We start from the raw sequence: 10726 nt of genomic DNA on the forward strand, positions 1-10726 counted from the left end.
GGAAGGCCTATATCACTATTAACTTCCTTTTTAGAACTGCTTTTGCTGCATCTCATAGACTTTGTAAGATTGTGTTTTCATTTTGTTGTCTTGAGGTATTTTCTTTATTTTTTTAATCTATTTTCTTTGAGGTATTTTCTGACTTCTTCTTTGATTTCATTGTTGACCCACTGTTCTTTTAGTACAATGTTGTTTAGTCTCCATCTGTTTGTTATTTTCCCCTTTTTCTTCCTGTGGTTAATTTCTAGTTTCATACTGTTGTGGTCAGAAAAGATGCTTGAAATAATTTCTACCTTCTCATATTTATTGAGGCTTGTTTTGTGACTTACAATGTGATCTATCCTAGAGAATGGTCCATGTGGGCTTAAAAGAATGTGTATTCTGTGTTTTTTTGGATGTAATGTCCTGTAGATATCAATTAAGTTCAACTACTCTATTGTGTCATTTAGGATCTCTGTTGCCTTATTGATCTTCTGTCTGAAAGATCTGTCCATTGATGTCAGTGGGGTGTCAAATTCTCCTACTATTATTGTATTCCTGTGAATTTCTCCCTTTATGTATGTTAGTATTTGTTTTACATATTTAGGTACTCCTATATTGGGTGAATATATGTTTTTCTTAATGGGATTTGTTTATTTATTTTTTTGGCTGCATTGGATGTTCATTGCTGTGCATGGGCTTTCTTTAGTTGTGGCAAGCAGGGGCTACTCTTCGTTGTGGTGCACAGGCTTCTCATTGTGGTGGCTTCTATCGTTGCGGAGCATGGGCTCTAGGTGTGCGGGCTTCAGTAGTTGTGGCATGCAGGCTCAGTAGTTGTGGCTCACAGGCTCTAGAGCGCAGGCCCAACAGTTGTGGCACACAAGCTTAGTTGCTCCGCAGCATGTGGGATCTTCCTGGACCAGGGATTGAACCCATTTCCCCTGCATAGGCAGGCAGATTCTTAACCACTGAGCCACCAGGGAAGTCCCATGAATACATGTTAATGAGTGTAATATCCCCTTCTTGTATTGGTCCCCTTATTATTGTATAATTATATATAATTGGTCCCCTTCTTTGTCTTTCTTTATGGACTTTGTTGTAGAGTCTATTTTGATTAGTATGAGTATTGCTACACCCGTTTTCTTGTCCTTTCCATTTGCATGAAATATCTTTTTCCATCCCTCGTTTTCAATCTATGTGTGTCTTTTGCACTAAAGTGAGTCTCCTGTAGGCAGCATGTTGTAGGTTCTCGGGTTTTTTTCCAATCTGCCACTCTGTGTCTTTTGATCAGAGCATTTAGTCCACTGACATTTAATGTAATTACTGATAAGTATGTACTTACTGCCATTTTAAATCTTGTTTTCCAGGTGATTTTGTAGTTCTTCTTTGTTCATTTCTTCTCTTTGTTTTTCCTTTCATGGTTTACTGGTTTTCTTTTGTATTATGTTTGAGTTACTTTCTTTTTGGTTTTTGTGAATCTACTGTATGTTTTTGATGTCATTACCCTAGTTTTCAAGTATGTTAACCTGTAACTACATGTACTTGCTTTAGACTGATAGTCATATAAGTTCACATTCTAAAGATCTACATTTTTTTACTCCTCTCCCCCACATTTTGTGATTTTGATGTCCTACTTTACATCTTCATTTTCATCCTTTTGCTGTTAATTGTAGTTATAATCCCTTTCACAAAATTTTTTATTGTTTTTTAATCTATGTGCTGCACACAAAAACCATAGAACTAATAAATGAATTCAGCAAGGTAGCAGGATACAAGATCAATACACAGAAATCTGTTGCATTTCTTTACACTAACAATGAAATATCAGAAAGAGAAAATAAAAAAAATTTCATTTAAGATTGCATTTTAAAAAATGCCTAGGGGCTTCCCTGGTGGCGCAGTGGTTGAGAGTCCGCCTGCCGATGCAGGGGACACGGGTTCGTGCCCTGGTCCGGGAAGATCCCACATGCCGCGGAGTGGCTGGGCCCATGAGCTATGGCCACTGAGCCTGCGTGTCCGGAGCCTGTTCTCCGCAATGGGAGAGGTCACAGCAGTGAGAGGCCCACTTACCAAAAAAAAAAACACCTAGGAATAAACTTAACCAAGGAAGTGAAAGACCTATTCATTGAAAATGATAAAACATTGATAAAGGAAATTGAAGATGATTCAAAGAAATGGAAAGGTATACCATGCTCTTCAATTGGAAGAATTAGGATCATTAAAATAACCATACCACTAAAAGCAATCTACAGATTTAATCTAAGTTTTAAGATTTAATTTAATAGATTCCTATCAAATTACCCATGACATTTTTCACAAACTAGAACAAATAATCCTAAAATTTGTATGGAAACACAAAAGACCCAGAATTTCCAAAACAATCCTGAGGAAAAAGAACAAAGCTGGAGGTATAACCCTTCCAGACTTCTAACCATGCTACAAAGCTACAGTAATCAAAACAGCATGGTATTGGCACAAAAGCAGACATATAGATCAATGGAACAGAATAGAGAGCCCAGAAAAAAACGTACACACCCACAGTCAATCTACAACAAAGGAGGAAAGAATATACAATGCAGAAAAGACAGTTTCTTTAGCCAGTGGTATTGGGAAAGCAGGACAGCTACATGTAAATCAGTGATATAAGAATACTCACTCATACCATATACAAAAACAAACTAAAAATGGTTTAAAGAACTAAATATAAGACATGACACCATAAAACTCCTAGAAGATGGCATAGCCAAAACATTCTCCAACATAAATTGTAGCAATATTTTCTTAGATCAGTCTCCCAAAGCAAAAGAAATAAAAGCAAAAATAAATAAATGGAATCTAATTAAGCTTAAAAGCTTGTGCAAGCAAAGGAAACCATAAACAAAACAAAAAGACAACCCTCAGAATGGGAGAAAATATTTGCAAATGATGTGACCAACAGGGGTTAATATCCAAAATATACAAACAGCTCATACAACTCAATATCAAAAAAACCCAATCAAAAAATGGGCAGAAGACCTAAGTAGACATTTCTTCAAAGAAGACACAGAGATGGCTAATAGGCATATGCAAAGATGCTCAACATTGCTAATTATTAGAGAAATGCAAATCAAAAACACAATTACATATCACCTCACACTGGTCAGAATGGCTATCATCAAAATGTCTACAAATAATAAATGGAGGGGGTGTGGAGAAAATGGAACCCTCCTACACTGTTAGTGAGAATGTAAATTGCTGTCACTATGGAAAACAGTATGGAGGTTCCTTAAATAACTAAAACTAGAGCTGCCATATGATCCAGCAATCCCATTTCTGGGCTTATATCTGGAAAAGATGAAAACTCTAATTTGAAAAGATACATGCACCCCAATGTTCATAACAGAACTATTTACAATAGCCAAGGCACAGAAACAATTCAAGTGCCCATCAACAGAGAATTGGCTTTAGAAGATTATATATATATATATATATATATATATATATATATATATATAATATTGCCTTTTGCAATATCATGGATAAACCTAGGAATATCATACTACGTGAAGTAAGTCAGACAGAGAAAGACAAATATTATATGATATCACTTATATGTGGAATTTTTAAAACAATAGAAATGAATCTATATACAAAACAGAAACAGATGCACAGACATAGAAAACAAACTTATGGTTACCAAAGGGGAAGTGGGGGAGGGATAAATTAGGAGTTTGGGATTAATAGATACAAACTACTATACATAGGGAATTCCCTGGCAATCCAGTGGTTAGGACTTGGCACTTTCACTGCCATGGCCTGGGTTCAGTCCCTGGTCAGGGAACTAAGATCCCACAAGCCATGCAGCATGGCCAAAGGGGGGGAAAAAAAAAACTACTCTATATAAAATAGGTATGCAACAAGGATTTACTGTATAGCACAGGGAACTCTATTCAATGTTTTTTAATAACCTATCATGAAAAATAATCTGAGATATATGTATATATATCTGAATCACATGAAACTAACACAATATTGTAAATTGACTATAATTCAATTTTTAAAAGTCTTCAAATAAATGGTCAATGAGTTTGGGAATGACATAGAAAAATCTAGCCAATCTAATCTCTTATAAAAATATAAAAGTTGAGGAAGCCCAAACTTTAATTGGGCAAACTAATGAAGATAGTACTTCTGGAAAATCTTCTGGGGAATTGAAAAAAAAAATGCCTAGCCTAGCAAATATCGGATTTAAGCTACAGACTTAAGAATCTTCTTAAAACAATCCTCAACATAGTACTAGCAAACCAAATCCAACAATACTTTAAAAGGATCAATACACCATGATCAAGTGGGATTTATCCCAGAGATGCAAGGATTTTTCAAGATCTGCAAATCAATCAGTATGATACACCACATCAACAAATTGAAGAATAAAATCCATATGGAGATAGATGCAGAAAAACTTTTAACAAAATTCAACACCCATTTATGATTTAAAAAAAAAAACTCTCCAGAAAGTTGGCATAGAGGGAACATACCTCAACATAATAAAGGCCATATATGACAAACCTACAGCTAACATCATACTCAATGATGAAAAGCTGAAAACATTTCCTCTAAGATCAAGAACAAGACAAGGATGTCCACTCTCGCCACTTTTATTCAACATAGTTTTGGAAATCCTAGCTATGGCAATCAGAGAAGAAAGAGAAATAAAGGGAATCCAAATTGGAAAAGAAGAAGTAAAACTGTCATTGTTTGCAGATGACACGGTACTATACATAGAAAATACTAAAGATGTTACCAGAAAACTACTAGAGTTCATCAATGAATTTGGTAAAGTTGAAGATACAAAATTAATACACAGAAATCTGCTGCATTTCTATACACTAACAACAAAAGTTCAGAAAGAGAAATTCAAGAAACAATCCCATTTACCATCACATGAAAAAGAATAGAATACCTAAGAATAAACCTACCTAAGGAGACAAAAGACCTGTACTCTGAAAACTATAAGATGCTGATGAAAGAAATCAAAGATGACACAAACAGATGGAAAGATATACCAGGTTCTTGGATTGGAACAATCAATATTGTCAAAATGACCATACTACCCAAGGCAATCTACAGATACAATGCAATCCCTATCAAATTACCAATGACATTTTTCACAGAACTAGAACAAAAAATCTTAAAATTTGTATGGAGACACACAAAAGACCCCGAATAGCCAAAGCAAGCTTGAGAAAGATAAAAGGAGCTGGAGGGATCAGGCTGCCTGATTTCACTCTACTACAAAGCTATAGTCATCCAAACAGTATGGTACTAGCACAAAAACAGAAATATAGATCAATGGAACAGGATAGAAAGCCCAGAAATAAACCCAAGCACCTATGGTCAATTAATCTATGACAAAGGAGGCAAGGATATACAATAGAGAAAAGACAGTCTCTTCAATAAATGGTGCTGGGAAAATTGGACAGCTACATGTGAAAAAATGAAATTAGAACATTCTTTAACACCATACACAAAAATAAACTCAAAATGGATTAAAGACCTAAATGTAAGACTGGATACTCTGAAACTCTTAGAGGAAAATATAGGCAGAACATTCTCTGACATAAATTGCAGCAAAATCTTTTTTGATCCATCTCCTAGAGTAGTGGAAATAAAAACAAAAATAAACAAGTGAGAACTAATTAAACCCCAAAACTTTTAGCCAAGGAAACCATAAACAAAACAAAAAGACAACCCACAGAATGGGAGAAAATATTTACAAACAATGTTACCAACAAGGGATTAGTCTCCAAAATTTACAAACAGCTCATGCAGCTCAATATCAAAAAACAAACAACCCAATCAAAAAATGGACAGACGATCTAAATAGACATTTCTCCAAAGAAGACATACTGATGGCCAAGAGGCACATGAAAAGATGCTCAACATCACTAATTATTAGAGAAATGCAAATCAAGACTACAGTGAAATATCACCTCACACCAGTCAGAATGGCCAACATCAAAAAGTCTACAAACAAGAAATACTGGAGAAAAGGGAACCTTCCTACACTGTTGGTGGGAATGTAAATTGGTACAGCCACTATGGAGAACGGTATGGAAGTTCCATAAGAAACTAAAAATAGAGCTACCATATGATTCAGCAATCCCACTCTGGGGCATATATCTGGAGAAAAACATGGTCTGAAAGGACATATGCACCCCAGTGTTCACTGCAGTGCTGTTTACAATAGCCAAGACATGGAAGCAACCTAAATCTCCATCAAACAGATGAATGGATAAAGAAGATGTGGTACATATATATAATAGAATATTACTCAGCCATTTAAAAGAATGAAATAATGCCATTGTGGCAACATGGTTGGACCTGGAGGTTATCATACTAAGTAAGTCAGACAGAGAAAGACAAATATCATATATCACTTATATGCAGAATCTAAAAGAATGATACAAATGAACTTATTTACAAAGCAGAAACAGACTCACAAACTTAGAGAATGAACTTACGGTTTCCGGGGGGAGGGGTGGGGGTGATGGATAGATAGATTGGGAATTTGGGATCGACATGTACACACTGCTATATTTAAAATAGATAACCAACGAGGACCTACTGTATAGCACAGGGAACCCCGCTCAATACTCTGTAATAATCTAAATGGGAAAAGAATTTGAAAAAGGTTAGATACATATATATGTATAACTGAATCACTCCTGTACACTTGAAACTAACACAACATTGTTAATCAACTATACTCCAAATTAATTTTTTAAAAAAGAATCTCCTTGGGCTTCCCTGGTGGCGCAGTGGTTGAGGGTCCGCCTGCCGATGCAGGGGACACGGGTTCGTGCAGCGGTCCGGGAAGATCCCACGTGCCGTGGAGCAGCTGGGCCCGTGGGCCATGACCGCTGAGCCTGCACGTCCGGAGCCTGTGCTCCGCAACGGGAGAGGCCACAACAGTGAGAGGCCCGTGTACCGAAAAAAAAAAAAAAAAAAAAAAAGAATTTTCTAAATGCTGACAGAGAATTCTTACGAGGCAGGGGTGGAACAGGTGAGTGGTTAAAAGAATATGCCATATAACATTGTTTAAATATTAAATAAAAATATCTGTCCTCATAATCTATTATCTTCACGTCATGCACATCTTATCTTCTTCTCTTTAAGTTTTTGCCAAATACTAGTCAATATTTGTTTAAATTTTTCTCTTCACAGAACAGCAATGATAAAACTTTTATTTTAAAAAATTAGTGTATATGCAATCTTATATTTATATGCCAATAGAAAAGGATGGTGGAAACCAAATCAAGAGTAAATGAGAAAATAGTGGTGACCAAAAATAAAAACTAATTTTAAAATCAGTTATGTAATGCTAGTAATATTACACATTTATTGAGGGCTTACTCTGTGCTAGGCATTGACTAGGATTTATCATGTACTATCACACTTAAGTGTTATAGCAAATCCGAGCGTGTCAGTTGGGTTTTCTGGGAAGCAGATGGAGTTAGGAATGAAAAAGTTTTATTGGGGGACGACGCCTGTGGAAGATAAAAGGCTGGAAAATCAGGATTGGCACAGGGTCTTCAGACCACACTGCAGATCTGACACGTTAAAGAGTCAGCAGGCTGGGACGGGTGAGCCTCAGACCGCGCTGCAGTCTGACAAAGTCTTAGCCATCAGAAACTCTGGAGCAATGTTTCCCTTTAGAGGAGTCTCATCTTGGGCTGCAATGACTATGCCCGTACCCCACTGAGCTCAACCACTGGCCGGGGGCTGCCCCAGATCATGATCTACCTCAGAAATCTGAGCTAGATCCTGAAGGTGCTAACACTCCTTAGAGCTCAAGAGCAAGTCTTTTTTTTTTTTTTTTTGTGGTACGCGGGCCTCTCACTGTTGTGGCCTCTCCCGTTGCGGAGCACAGGCTCCGGACGTGCAGGCTCAGGGGTCACGGCCCACGGGCCCAGCTGCTCCGCGGCACGTGGGATCTTCCTGGACCGGGACACGAACCCGTGTCCCCTGCATCGGCAGGCAGACTCTCAACCACTGCGCCACCAGGGAAGCCCACAAGTCCTTTCTTGAAGACAGATCTGATTGCTGTACCTCATGGCTGTCACGAAGAGGTGGGTTTTATTATGATTCCCGTTTTTTAGAAAGGAAAACAAAGCACAGAGGTTATATAAATTTCCCAAAGTTACACAACTAGTAAAGAGCTAGTAAATGTCCCCTATTTTCCTTGTGGCCGATAAGTAAACATTTCTTTATAATTTATTGGAGTTTTTAGAAATGTTCAACTTTCGTCAGTGCATCTTAAAAGGCTTTTTTAAAATATTAAGTGTTTTACATTGTTTTTAAACCTGCTAAGTATACAAAAAGACTATAATGTAAAAGTTTTCGTTTTAAAAAGCAAAATCATGTGGAAGAATACATTCCAAGTTCCAGAAATATTTAGTCTTATTTTTCTTTTCTCCCCAATCAAAAGGTGTTGTTGTTTTTAACAATTAAATCTCTGGGCAGCAGTAGTCAAAGGTGCTAAGTCTCATTGTGGATGAAGAGTTTACAACATAGTTTTAAACATCTGAAAACTGGAATTGCAGGAAAGTGCTCGGAGCCCCATAATTACAGTAGCACTCCCTGGTGCTGCCATAACAATTTTATTGCCAACACACTGGTCTTTTTACCTCCTTCACCAGGGGGATATGAAGGCCCAGGGGAAACTATCAAGCAGCAGGCAGTCTAGCAGTTATAGGTACCATTTGCCTAATGACATTTTCTAAAACGATTTCTTTATTAACTGGAGAACTTTCTCCTTCCCCTTCAATTTTCATGTTTTTCTGACTCTGAGGAAAACCCAGCTTTTGGGCAAGCCAGAGAGTCAAGGTGGCCCAAGTCTTCAGAATTCCTACATCTTAGCCGATTCTTTGATCATAATCTATTATGGGAACGAAGGGAATTGTGGAAAAACCAGAGAATACTAGCAGGCAGAAAGAGGAAGAAAACTGCCACACAGAGCTCTCTAACATGGTAGTGTAAACCCTTCCAGTCTCTCACTCTCTCGTGTATTTTGGTTTTCTTTTTGTTGTTTTCTCAAAATATAGAATCATTCCTTAAATATTATTTTATAACTTTTTTCTTTACTCAAGATCATGAACATCTTTTCACATTAATAAATTAATTTCTACAAATTTATGGCTCTAGTCCAATTCATTCAAAGAACACCCCATAGTTGAATATTTAACATTTTTCTTTTCCTTCTTTTTCTTTATATAAAAGCTAGGAATTTAGTGAATACCCTTGCAGACAAATTTTTTGGTAATTTTTTGAGATAAAATTCACAAAACAAAATTTACCATTTTAACCATTTTAAAGTGTACAATTCAGAAGTTTTTAGTAGAGTCACAAGGTTGTGCAAGTATCTAATTCTAAAACATTTCCATCACCTCAAAAAGAAACCCCATGCTCTTAACAATCACTCCCAGTTGCCGCCCCCAACCCCCTGGCAACTACTGATCTACTTTCTGTCGCTGTGTGTTTACCTATCCTGGACATTTTATATAAATGGAATTATACAACGTGTGGCTTTTTGGGTCTGGCTTCTTTCACTTATCAAAATGTTTTCAAGATTCATCCATGTTGTAGCATGTATCAATACTTCATTCCTGTTTTTTAAAATGTATTTATTTATTTTTGGCTGTGTTGGGTCTTCATTGCTGCACGTGGGCTTTTCTCTAGTTGCAGTGAGCAGGGGCTACTCTTCACTGCGGTGCACGGGCTTCTCATTGCGGTGGCCTCTCCCGTTGTGGAGCACGGGCTCTAGGCATGCAGGCTTCAGTATTGCAATACGTGGGCTCAGTAGTAGTGGCTCGTGGGTTCTAGAGCGCAGGCTCAGTAGTTGTGGCGCACAGGCTTAGTTGCTCCGCGGCTTGTAGGATCTTCCCAGATCAGGGCTTGAACCCATGTCCTCTGCATTGGCAGGCGGATTCTTAACCACCGTGCCACCAGGGAAGTCCCTTCATTCCTTTTTATGACTGAATAATGTTCAATCATATGAATACACCACATTTTATTTATCCATTTATCAGATGATGGACATTTAGGTTGTTTCTAACTTTTGACATATTACGAATAGTGATGCTATGAATATTTTTGTACAAGTTTTTGCATATGTTTTCAGTTCTCTCGGGTTTATACCTAGAAGTGGAATTGCTGGGTTAGGTGGTAACTCTATGTTTAACTTTTTGAGGAGCCACCCATCTGTTTTCCACAGTGGCTGTGCCATTTTACATCCTCGCCAGCAGTGTGTAAAGGTTCTAATTTCTCCATATCTTCCCCAATAGTTGTTATGTTCCTTTTTAAAAATTAGTAGTATCACTATCTTGGTAGGTATGAAATGGTATTTCATTGTGGTTTTGATTTACATCTCCCTAATGACTATTGAAGTTGAACATTTTTCATGTGCTTACTGGTTGTTTATATATCTTCTTTGAAGAAGGTCTATTCAAATCCTTTGCGCATTTTTTAATTGGGCTGTTTATCTTTTTATTGTTGGTTGTAAGGGTTCTTTATATATTCTGGATACTATGCCCTTATCAGATATGTTACTTGCAAATACTTTCTCCCATTCCATGAGTTGTCTTTTCACTTTCTTGACTGTGTCATTTAATGCACAAAAGTTTTTAATTTTGATGAAGTCCAATTTATCTATTATTTTCTTCAGTTGCTTGGGCTTTTGGTGTCATATTTAAGAAACTGTTACCAA

Source organism: Orcinus orca, chromosome 11, assembly GCF_937001465.1.
Source record: "Orcinus orca chromosome 11, mOrcOrc1.1, whole genome shotgun sequence".
Taxonomy (NCBI): Eukaryota; Metazoa; Chordata; class Mammalia; order Artiodactyla; family Delphinidae; genus Orcinus; species Orcinus orca.